Raw genomic sequence first — 11,889 nt, forward strand, 5'->3', positions numbered from 1 at the left:
CATCAAAGGTCATGCATACAGGTTTCAAAGGTTACATCACAAAAAATACATTGTTTAACCATAGCATTTAACTACAAGAGAATGAACTCAAAAGGCCACTACACTTTGTGCTAGCTAGACATTTTTTTCGATCGGTTGAATCCTGGAGTTGGAACAAATTTCAAGAAGGAGGCCAATTTTTCAGAGGTTGCTGCATTAGCTCCCTGAATAGTCTCTCTTGAAATCTCAGTTGGATGTGGAGCAGCCGCAACAGTGGATGAAGTTGTCCTCTTGACAGGGAGTTTGTTGTGCCTCTCACTTTTAGTCCTCAGAAGCCCTTTCTTGACATTTTTTGTAGTCTTTGCAGCCTGTGATAGTAATAACAACAATACATCCGTAATGCTAAAAATAATAATAATGAAGGATTTGTGAGAAAAAAAAATGTGATTATATGGATGATGACACTGTCAAGAATCATAACATGAAACCAAAAACATATCCTCTCAAGTTAACAAAAAAACGGATTTGTTTCTAAAGATTAATATGTTCCACAAGTCAATCCAAATTGATTAACTCAAGCTCTAATTTTGATTAATGTTTTTATTAATATTATTACCTGAGTTGCAGGTTCTTGTTTAGCTCCTTGACCCCCTTCAGTAGCAACTTTTGTTTGAATTTCAATTTGTCCTCCTTCAGCACCAGCCTCACCTTCTACACCAACAATCTTACCTTCCTTACCTTTAGCACCAGCGTCACCCTCATTTGCAGCATCTTTAGCAGCTTTTGCAGCAGTTGCTATCTCATCAACTTTTTATTTTTTTTGGCTATTTTACAACTCCTTGTTGTGTGACCAACATCTCCACATGTTCCACAGGTGAATTTGTCATATTTTCTCTTCAATTTTGTTACAATGCGCTCTTGGCTCCCCCGAACAGGTGCCTTATGTGCATCTTTTTTTCTTGCATAACGTGATGGCCTGCCACGGGGCTTGCTCCTTACAGGTGGTAAGCAATGGAGGTATTGTGAGGTCTCCCACAACTCTTGGCCTCTTACCAAGTTGATATGGTACTCATAAGTCTTGTTGTATGATCCCATTGTTAGCCATGCATGGACATAATTCTTGGGTCTACCATTCATGACTGAAATTGCAACTATTACATGACGACAAGGTAACCCTAGCAAAGAATAAAATTGAGTAATAAAGTGTGTGGATAGGTATACTACCGTGCAATTACACAAAAAGAAAAAAACAAAATATTACTTACCCGATAACTGCCAAGACCTGCAGCTACATGTTTGGTTTCCCAAATCAACCACCACATTATGTGGTTCACCATGCACTTCAAACATGACCTCAGCCGCATCTCCAGACCACATTGGTGTATGATAGTTGCGGTGATACCTCTCCTTCGCAAGTCTACTTTGTTGAATCGGAGGTAGGTGTCCCACATGGCTAGAGAGTTTTAGTTTGTTCCTTGCCATACTAGTCATGGCATACCTCCTAACCTCCTCCAGTAAAGTCAAGATGGGCTTGCATCTGTATGGTTTGGTGGCAATATTAAACACCTCACACATGTTGTTACACAGATTATCAACCTTTGGAAAGTCCTTGTAGTGAACCCTGGTCCATGCCTGCCTAGGAAACTTGTCTAAATATGCCCACACCTTCTCATTCACCCTCTTTATAGACTCCATATGCCCATTAAATTCCTGGACAATCATTTCTCTAGCACACTTCCAAAGCAAACTCTTCAAGTGTGAGTCCTTCCATTGTTTCTAGAAATTTTGCCACAGGTGCCACCCACAGAAGCGGTGATGCGCACCTGGCATAACCTCACGCAATACTGGGATCAGACCCTACAAGATAGTAAAATAGTCACTAAAAAAATGAGCAAATAAAGAATTCTTGAGTTTTACCAGTTATATAATAATAAATTAAAAAAAATGGGCTAATTTGAAGTTATGCACTTAAGGATTCCTAAATTCTGCAATTGGAATAATAATAGTATACCAAATGAAGTTAATAGCATAAATATTGCTACAAACTACAAAGGACAGATAACGAATGGAATTCTTGAATCAGTATTACCAATCCAGCAAGTTTCTAATCAAGTTTTTATACTATACAAATCCATCAAGGCTAGTCACCAAAAATAAATAAAAAAAATTCCAGTAAAGCTAGTCTATATGAATTAGTCTAAGTTAATAAGGGACACCCAAAATTTAATATATCAAATGAAGTACTCCAAAAGAAGTCAACAATTACAGTACAATGCTAGAAAAAGTGATAGTAACTATGAGTTCACCCCAAACATAGCAGACATGATTATTAACAGCCTCTTTTGGCCTTCAAATCAGCAAAATGTCAATGATATTAATCTTGTAAGGGTGTGATTTCAACAAAATATTGTTAGAATTGATTTTATTTTATTTGAAACCAATTGAATTTAAAATGAATTATTGTGTTTGAAACCAATTATTAATATAAAATGGTCCTTCGAATTGTGTTCATTAATTCAAAATGGTCCTCAAAATCATATAACGTGCCTCTAATTGAAGCATATAGGTTACCTTCTGCATGTTAGAGATGAAGCACCAACCATGCTTTGTCTGGTCTCCAATGTCTTCATGCAAGAGCTCCAAGAACCACTTCCAGTTATCTTTGTTCTCAATATGAACAATAGCCCATGCAATTAGGTACACATGATTATTTACATCCTGACCCATGGCGCACAACAGTCAACCTCCATAATAGGTCTTCAAAAAAGCCCCATCTAGTCCTACTAAGGGTCTACAACCACCCACAAAACCTTTCTTATATCTATCCAAACAGACATAAAACCTTTCAAATACACCTTCTTTGTTAGGCATTGGAATAACACCTAATTTGACAGTTGATTCCGGATTAGATCTCAATAGCTACTCTGTATAATCTCTGAGTTTAGCATATTCTACAGCTTCATCCCCCTCACTATCTTCCTTGCATCACCCAAAGCTCTTGTAATTGTAGTTCTAGAAAAAAATATTCCAGTTTTTGCCTTAAAGTAATTAAAAACCTCACAGTGTCTTAAATGTAAGGAGCTTCATAACCTTCTTAACAAGTATATCAGTTACCCAAGACCTAGTTGTACATCTATTCTTGAAAGTTCTCTCACATGTATGATCATCATTAAACGTCTTAATCTGCCAACATCCATTCGGTTTGTTATAAGAACAAAATACCATCCAGGGACAATCTTCATTCTTGCATACCACCCTACATCTGGTAGTGTCATTTTTCTTGTACCTAACACCCCTACCCTCTTGCAACGTATAATTTCTAACCCCTTTCTTAAAAGCATCCCTAATAGTAAACTCCATACCTAGCTCTAACCTCACATGTCCAAACTTGGCAGCATCATTGAAGATGGGATTCACAGCTGGGTCTACATCGTCTTCAGAGTCTGGTGGAGTCTTTAGTTCATCAGATTTCCAACTATCATCAGAAAAAGACACTTCCATACAAATTCATGCATTACATCACTGAAAAAGAAAGAATAAAATCAATACATATATTTAAATGGCATTAATTATAAAAAAATATACTTTACATACATTGCAAGTTTTCTTTTTTCTCATCATCATCTACCTCCTTCTCATAATCATATGCATTCATTGAAGGGGGACGAAAAATATCTTCATCACTAATAGCCTTTTTCTTGCCTTTATCATTGTCATCGCCAGTCTTCCTTTTCTTCCTATCGTTGGAAGGACCAACATCATCATCGTTGTCACTGCTTGAGTTCACACACTCAAGTGGCATGTGTGGCTTGTATAAATTGTCCTCTACAGACTCATAAGAATCAGATGAGCTCTCAACATTCAAGTGAACTAGCTCCTTGCTTACTTGTTTCCTCCAGACTTGTGATCTTGTGATATACCTTCTAGGCATTTTTGTATAAGTGTTGAATTTAAAGTTAATAGGCTTGGCTTATTTCTTTGATGCACTAGGTTTCTTGGTTTGTGCATCGTTGGTTGAGGGGGTGGGTTGAGAGAAGACTTTATCAGATATGAGTTTAGAAGTAATAGGATTTGGTTGGGATAGAGATTTAGGGGACTTGGCCTGTGAAGGTTTTGGGACATTAAAATTGAGGGCAGTGAATTTTGGTGGAATAGACTTGGAGGCAGTGGGCTGGGGCAGTGAACTTGGGGGCAATGGGCTGGGGGCAGTGGATAGGGGGTAGTGGGCAGGAGACAGTGGGCTTGGTATAGTGGATTTCAATTCAACTGGGATAAAGGTAATTGGTTCTTCAAGTTGACTTAATATTGTGCTAGTTTCCTTCACAGCTTCAACACCTTCTACTCTACCTTCCTCCATGGCTTCCATTCCAACTTTCTGGCTTATAGCATGATGATCATCATCTTCAGTCTCAGCCAACTCCATTACATCAATTATATCAGGAACTAAAAGTCCATGCTCAAAATAGATGTGGATGGCGTTGTTATTCTCATGGCAGTGCTTGATTATACTAACAAGGTCCTGGTCCACTTGCAATCTCCTAAAACCAAACTCCAACCCATCTGCAGGGTCCAAAAACCAACATGCTTCAGCCTTGTCATACCCCAATTCTCTATAATAACCTGTTACCGGAAACACGTCAAGATAGTCTTCATCGACTCCAACCCATTTATCATACAAGTCAAATGTGTAGATGAAATTTTCACCGGGATCTGTTTCAAACTTTCCACCATGGTGAAAAATAAGTTTCAATCGATCAGGCATCTGAAGTTTATAGCACAATGTACAAAGCAGGTAGCATTTATCATTTTGTCGCAAAACAACCATGTTGCAAAAAACAAGAAATCAACACTATATTTGTAATAAGAACGCATATATTTACTTCCTATTGACTATAACTTAAACCAAATTATGATTTATGTGGTTATAAGGTTCATATCAGAAACCCTAAACTCTAACATTTGCGCCATTAACAACCAGAACATTCTAAACCACTCACTTATGTATACAACAACTCGTCACACATAAGTATCAAAAACCCTCAACGAAATACAAAAAATGGAAGAGAAGGATCAAAATGAACTCTTACCTCTCACCGTCGGCAGTGTGCGAAGGTGGTGCTTCGTCGATAAGTCCTTCACTGACCGGAGAGAATAAATTCTAAGGATGATCGCTGGCGAGAAAGTGTGAGTGGGAAGTATGGGAGAACGAACGAATAGAAAAGAAGAGAAAGCTTTTTTGAGGTTTTAGTGGGAAATGTTGAAGTGGAGGGGGGACCAGCGAGAATTGTTTATTCAAAGGGGAGAAGATGTTGAACGACGTCGTTTCACACACTTAGGGCATTCTCTCCCTCAACGACGTCATTTAATGGAATGCCCACATGGCAGTTCACGCTCCACATCATCAACGTTTAGACAGCACTTCTGCGAGAGACTAACGGAGATGCACGTTTTCGAATTTCAGGAATTTAGTTAGTTATTTTTAAAATCAAGGACTAAATTGAATAGCGATTTTAAATTCAGGGACCATTTTGGGCATTTACTCATTGAAAAAATTCCTAAAGATAGCAACAATATAAAATTGAAGGATAATGATTCAGAAGTCAAATCTTGATTTGAACTCAGAAATACAGAAAAAAAAGGACAAGAAAAAGAAAAGCATTAGGTTCCTTATGCACCTTGTGGTCTTCAAAGCAATATTTTAATGCTTCCAAGTGTCGCTTCCACACTATTTTGGTGACTAAATTCTAAAGTGGTCCCTGAGATTGACGTTATGTACCAAAATCGTCCCTGAAATTCTAATTGCACCAATTATGTCTTTGCGATTGAAAAAATTGCACCATATTAGTCCCTGACCCATTTTCCGTTAATGACGCGCTGACGTGGCTTGATGACATGGACCTTTGATGACACGTGTCATCTTAGGGTTTGGCCACGTGTAACGGTATGGTAACGTATTGGTCAGCGACCCGTGACATACTGACGTGGATAGTTATGCCACTGTCGCAATGCTATTTTGCCACATGTCGGATTATGCCAGGTGTCGCAATGTTATTTGTCCAATGTGTCATCCACTATGTCACTATTACATATGCACCAAATTGGTCTCTTACTTTGCATCAAATGACTCATTTTAATCCCTGAAATTGAATGTCGTGCACCAAATTAGTCCCTTCATCAGTTTTTTCACATTTTTTTGTAAATTTAAAATGAGTTAAGCCCCACTTTGGTCCCTGAGATTGGCGAGTTGTACTGATTTGGTCCCTGACTTTTCAATTGTTACAATTTGGTCCCCAAATTCAAAAAGTGCACCAATGTAGTCCCTTGTGTATCTTCTGTCGCTGGAACTCAACACTGTTAGTAACGTAGCTCAAGTCTTGTCACGCTAGACATATTAAAACGACGTCGTATGCGTTTTGACGCTAAAGAAGGCACTAAATGACGTAGTTTGAGGGCTTGAACAATACTAAAACTTATACCCCTCCCTTTTAGTATTGTTCAAACCCTGAAATGACATCATTTAGTGTTCTTTTAGCGCCAAGTGAACAACGTTGTTTTAATATATCCAACATGGCAAGACTTGAGCTATCTCATTAACAGCGTTGAGGATGGAGGAACTATATTGGCGCACTTTTTTTAATCCGGGGATAAAATTATAGCAATTGAAAAGTTAGGGACCAAAGCAGTGCAACTGGTCAATCTCAGGGACCAAAGTTGGGTTTAACTCAATTTAAAATTCTCAATATTTTTTTATATACTAATTTTAATTATATTTTTTATTAAACGGTTTTTTATAATAAATTTTTAATTAATAATTTTAACTTGTATCGTTAGAGCACATATTAGCTAAATCCAAAACTTTATTATTACCCCTTGTGTTTATTTGTATCTGTTTTAATACTGTTCAAGCCATGGTTACAGTAAGTGCTTATATTAATTAATAGTGTAATATATGAAAATGCCACCTAGATAAGTTATAGATAAAATGAATTATTATAATCGATAGTATAAATCTATCTTATTAATTTAGTGAGAAGTCAATTATATGGGGAATCGGACATTCTTAAAATGGACGAAAATAATGAATTTATATTAGTTAAAAAGAGTCATATTAAGTATTCTTAAAATATTTATTAAGGTGTTAAATATTAAAAAGTTTGTATTAAGAAATATTATTATACTCTTAACTTACACTCTTTACTAAATCAATATCAATATCTCATATAATTCTTTTAATAAAATATTGTAGAAAAAAAATTGTATAATTAAAACTAAAATTTTAAAAATATTTTATAAAAGTACTTGTATTTAAATAACTTGTGAAAAGATAAAATTAAAATTAGTATATTCAAAGATATTAAAAAATTTGAATTTATAAAAAAAAAAAGAGAAAAAACAGATGAAGGGACTAATTTGGTGTACAGCATTTAATTTTAGAGACTAAAATTAGTCATTTGATGCAAAGTAAAGGACTAATTTGATGCATATGTAACGATGACATAGTGGATAACACGTGGACAAATAATATTGTGACATGTGGCATAATCCGACATATAGCAAAATAGCATTGTAACATGTGGCATAATCATCCACGTTAACATGTTGCGTGTCACTAACCGACACGTTATCATATTATTATACGTGGTCAAACCATGAGCTGACACGTGTCATCAAGTTATGTCAGTACATCGTTAACAGAAAATAGATCAGAGATTAATATGATGCAATTTTTTTAATTCAAAAATATAATTATTGTAATTGAAATCTCAAAAACAATAATGATATATAGAGTCAATCTAAGAACCACTTTAAAAATTTAGTCCCACTTTATATAAGTGTTCTTTTGGAATGAATAAAGAGAATGTTATGAATTGAGATTGTACCATTTAACATATTTTATGTACAAAACGGTGTCGGAAATTACAAAGTCATTTTTTTTCTTTCATTTTAGGATTTTTTTCATAGCTTTTTATTCGACAAGTATAAAAGATTCTAAAAAAAGTATTATAAGAATAATAATATTAATAATAATTATGGCAAAAAAATAATATGTATATATAGTGCTTTTGTTATTATAAATAACAACATTTTCTTACTTTTTTTCATTTCATTTTTTTAAGTAAGAAATTTTAGAAGGCATCATGTTATTAGACATAAAATATTATTAATTAAAAAATATTATTTAAAAAATAATTATAAATTAATATTATTGTATATTTATGTTATGTATTTATTTTAATTGAGAGTAATTTAAGTCATCTCACAGTTCAATTGTTTGCTGAAGTTTTTAATTGATAATAAACGAAGAATAAAAACAGTTATAACTATAATTTGAATTTGTCAAAAATGACGTATCAAAAAGTAACGATCAATTTATATAAGATAGTCTGTAAATAAAATTTTAGACAAACATTATAAATAGTGTCATTCTTTTAAAAAATATTTATTAGAAACTCAATATTTTCAGTCTCTTTAGTATAACAGAATAAAAATAAAAAATTTTAAATAATTTTTTTTAACTCAAACATTTATAATTTTATTTTTTAATTTTTTTATTAATTTTTTTATATATTCTTTTTTTTATGTTTATATTTCTTTCTTCATAATTTTTTTAATTTCATATTTCTTTTAATATCTGCAATTTAATTTTGCCTTCAACATATTACATTTTTTCTTTTTATCTTTTAATTTCATTTCTTTCATTTCTATTGACATTGAGATATCTCACTTTCTATTAAAAATAGAACAAAACTTGAATAAAACATATTTTAGCTATTACAAGAGATTTAATGATAAAGATTTCATTATTTTACTATTGTATGTGGATGACATATTAGTGGTAGATTCCACTAAAAATCAAATTCAAAACTAATAGCATAGTTGACTGGAGAATTTGAACGAAAGACTTGAAATCAGCAAACAAGATTTTAGGGATGCAAATCTATCGAAATAAAAAGGATAGAAAATTTTGGCTATCGCAAAAGAACTATTTGAGAAAGATCTTGTAACGCTTCAACATGCAATAATGTGAGCCAATTTCGATTCCCTTTCTTATAAATTTTAAATTATCCTCAGGTTTGTGTCCTAGTAGTAAAGCAGAGATGATGGAAATATCTCGAGTACCATATGCATCAATAATGGGAAGCCTTATGTGTATGCCATGATCTGTACAAGACCAGATATTATTCAAACAGCTGCGGTGGTAAGTTGCTTTTGGAAAATATGGATAAAGAGCATTGGAATGTTATTAAGAGGATCCTAAGATACATCAAAGAGACCTCGAATGTTGCATTATGTTTTGGAGGATCGGAACTCATCGTCAATAGATATGTCGATTCAGAATTTGTAGGTGATCTTAATAAAGAAAAATCTACTACAAGATATGTGTTCATACTTATAGGAGGAGCTGTGAGTTGGCTATCTAAGTTACAAACTATGTTGTAGCTCCATCTACTACAGAAGTTGAATATATGATAGTTATACAAGTATGCAAAAAAGTTATTTGGATCCAAAGGTTAATGGAAGAACTTGGACACAAACGACATAAAATTTCTATGTATCGTGACAGTTAGAGTATCTTGCATGTTGCAAGGAATTCAATATTTCATTCAAAGACTAAATACATTGAAGTATAATATCACTTTATTCAAAAAGTAGTAGAAGAAAGACATAGAGATATGCAGAAAATTTACGCTAAAATTAGTTTTAAATGGAGATTGTAAAGTTAGTAAAGTTAATGTTATGAAAAAAAATTTAAACAATGAAAAGAAGAAAAATACTCCTTGATAATAGCCACCAAATTTTGATGGCAGAAGGGAGAGAAAGATTAACAACTTCATATTATGGGTGATTTACGTAATAGAGGTTCGCCTATAAATTAAATTTTTTTATTTTATTTTTCATCAATTTTAATCTAATAAAAGTAATAGAAATATTTTAGTTTTTTTGAGATTTTTTTTTCTTTGAAAGATATTTTCTTATATATTTAAAGAAAAATGTATTTTTTTTTCAAGAGAGAATGTTATTATAATCTCTTTTGTAATAGAAAAATTATAATTCTTAAAAATAACTATTTAATTCTTTTCATATTTTATTCAAATTTTTATTTTTTATATTTATATTTTAGTTACATCATTTATCTGGTACTTAACACTTGATTGAATATTTTATTTTATTTAATAAAATATTTTGATAATAATTGTGATATTTTTATTATGATAAAAATTTAGTTATAAAATTTAATATGATATAAAAATTTAATTGACAAAAGTTACAAAATCTAATAAAAAATCGATAAAATTATTGGAATCGGCATAGTAATTAGAGCAATTTATTAAGATGATAAAACGAAAAAGAAAACGGTTTCACAGATGTTTTTGTGCATTTTAACGCACGACCTCCTCAAAGAGTTTCCTTTAATTTAGATATGAAGCATGTCCGAAGCACATATCATCTTATCATGCATTATATTAAAGAATGGAAACAATAACATTTAAATTCCAAAAATCTTTTTAAGTTTTTGTCGTTGAAACCAAAGGTTAGAGATATCCTGTAAGAAAAGAAAAGGGTAATTAAAGACATGATAAGCGTACTATATTTCCCGTGATGTCCAAATCCAACAAGGATACATATATATGCTGGACACCAGTAAGGGTGACTAGACGTAAAAGCCAAGCAATTATCAACACATTTATTCATAGCAACTAACTCAATCGATCTAAGATAGATGGGACCTTAATCAAAACCCATGTTACAATTATTGCACAAGGAAGTGGCCACACCACCACTACTACTTAACCTATTTCTCAAGGCACATGCATCATCTGTAATAATTGGCCACCAAATCTAATATTGTGATCTCAGAGTGCCCAAAGCACAAACTCATTAATTAAACTCCACACATAAACAACCCTTAGTTATCCTCTATCCAGGCCAGGTCATGAGTTTATCAAAATTTTTAGAAAAGTGTATGCCACTCTCGAACATGGGGTTTAAATTTCTTCAAGTAATTAAGGTTTGGATCGGAATACCTAATTTAAGTACATCCATTTAAACTCCTACTTTAATTATACATCTAAGTATTTTTGGTAATTAAGTCTAATTAAATTGGTTTAAATTCAACAAAAATCACTTTGATTATACCCGCGTGTACACACGCGCGTTTCAATAACGCAATATATATTTTTCTTTGTCTTCGTCTTTCCGTTTTTCCGTCTTCTTCTTCGCTTTCCTCTTTCTTCGTCTTTGCATTCTTCCTTCTTCTTCTTCTTTGCGTTCCTTTTTTTTGGCGTGTTTTCTCTCAATCGTCATTCTTTTATTGTTGTTGTTGTTGCTGCGTTTTTTTTCCTCCTTTTAATTGAGATTTATTTGAATCCAGAAATGAATTCGATGTGTTTTGTTGATGATTGAGTCTTTTTGACTGTTTGTTCAAAATTGAACTAATTTCGGTTCATTTGTGAACTAATTGAGGTTCACTTGATACTACTGATAAGTATAGACCAATTTTTTTTATTTCTTAAATAATTTCAGTTCATTTCTTAGTTTAATTGAGGTTCATTTAGATCCAGAAATAAATTGTATGTGTTTTTGTTGATGATTGAGTCTTTTTGACTGCTTGTTTGAAACTGAACTAATTTCGATTCATTTGTGTGTTAATTGAGGTTCACCTGATGCTGCTGATAAGTATTGACCAAATTTTTTATTTCTTAAGTAATTTCGATTTATTTCTTAGTTTATTTGAGATTCATTTAGATCCAGAAATGAATTCGATGTGTTTTTGTTGTTGATTGAGTCTTTTTGACTGCTTGTTCAAAACTGATCTAATTGAATGGAACGGAGTGGAATCTAATGCAATTGAATAAAGTGATAATGAATAATTTTATTCTTCTTTGTTAAAAAATTTGGTCACTACTT

This window comes from Arachis hypogaea, chromosome 13 (assembly GCF_003086295.3).
Source record: "Arachis hypogaea cultivar Tifrunner chromosome 13, arahy.Tifrunner.gnm2.J5K5, whole genome shotgun sequence".
NCBI classification, from domain to species: domain Eukaryota; kingdom Viridiplantae; phylum Streptophyta; class Magnoliopsida; order Fabales; family Fabaceae; genus Arachis; species Arachis hypogaea.